This window comes from Saccopteryx leptura, chromosome 2 (assembly GCF_036850995.1).
Source record: "Saccopteryx leptura isolate mSacLep1 chromosome 2, mSacLep1_pri_phased_curated, whole genome shotgun sequence".
In the NCBI taxonomy this organism is placed as follows: Eukaryota; Metazoa; Chordata; class Mammalia; order Chiroptera; family Emballonuridae; genus Saccopteryx; species Saccopteryx leptura.
The window spans coordinates 195,722,676-195,724,319 of record NC_089504.1 but is presented as its reverse complement, the minus strand read 5'-3'; positions in this window follow the sequence as shown (position 1 = coordinate 195,724,319).

The window sequence follows — 1,644 nt, the reverse complement described above, 5'->3', positions numbered from 1 at the left end:
TTTCTCACCTGTCTTCTTCAGTTTTGCACTTTGGGTTTGTTTTATTTAAGTCAGAAAATGCCCAGCTTGAAGACAATTCAAATGGTCAGGTAAAGGCTAATTGAGATGAAAATGATAAGATTATTACCCATATGCAATATTGCCTTTCCTGTGTGAGGCTGCACTGGATGACTGTGGGATCTTCAAGTAAATAGGGTGGAAAATGTGGGTGTGGCTAATCCATTTGAGAGTGATGCTGTTTGGGGTGGGGCAAGGCGATTGTCTCATATGATCACTAGAAAGCATGTGCTCCTAAACTGGATTGTAGTATTCAAAAGAATAATTGGGTTTGAAATAAAATTCCTTGATAGGTCTGTCACTAACTTAATGATAATCATGGTGGCTATTATTTTTTAAATGTTTTTGAGAAATATGCAAACCATGTATGAAGTTTAAATATATCTGTTGTTTCCAATTATAGCATTTCTTCTTAGTGGTATACTTATTTTTTATTTTAAGCTCTCTTTTTTTGATATATATGAAATAAAGGAAGCATCTGCCTGAGGTAGAGCACAAAATGAAATTCTAATTAAAGTAGTTATGAGAATAAGCAAAATTATGACATTAAGGTATTATGTAATTTGAAAGTGTTTAAAACAACTATTCCTATTCCCCAAAGTGGAGTGATTTTGATTTCCTCAACCATAGAGAACTTGGTTTATCTCAGTTTAACTCTATAGTTAGGTGTAGTAAGTCAGTATTTTTTTTAAAACTCTTAAACAAAATCTAAGAACCTAAGTGATTAAGAGATATCTATATGATATATTAGTTATTTTGTCTTTTCTGTATTCCCACCTAGAAATTTAATATAAAAGGAATGCTTCACTGCTTCATTCTAAATCTGGTTTGATACAACATGGAAAAAATATACCGTTTTGGATTTCCTACTAGTAAAAAAAAAAAAAAAAATCTTGACTGAATTTAGTAGCTGCTTCTGCAAAAAGAAACTTGGAATTTACCTTTGCTTTATTTCACAGCTGTACTGAATTTTCTATTAAAAATATTTCTTGGTTTTTAGGGGCTGCTTGGCTTTGGTTCTCTAAATTTAAGTAGCCTTGGGATCCCTGAAGGCACACCCCACACACTTATGTTGCATGACCTCAGGTCACGAGTAATAGCTGCAAGCTAATTGATTGAGAAAGGCTTGTCTGGTGGGGCCTCTCTGCGTCCTCCCTTCACATTCCTAACTTCTGTGAAAGAGGCACTAGCTGCTCAGCCTAGCAAGGAAGGAAAAAAAGAGAGGAAGTTCCTCGTTCTGACTACACTCCGGATTCCCTTGTAGTGAGCTTACTTCTCTCCACCCACTTAAGGAGTTACCGAAAATTCCTTAACTTGAGGTGAACAACTCAAAGCCTGATCCCACAGCGTTACCCGAAAAGTGATTTGAGTATTTTATTGAAGTGAAAGAACAAATTACCTACTCCAGGAGGTGGGGAGCATGTGTTAATTATATTAAAACTTCAGCAAAGTGCATAGCCGCATAATACAGAAGCCGGGACTCAGATTGACAGGCAAATACGCCAGCTCGTGGAAGGGGCCTCTGGGTGGCAGCTCTGGGCTATTGGGTGTTGGACAACTATAGGCAATACTGAATTGGAACAGGGG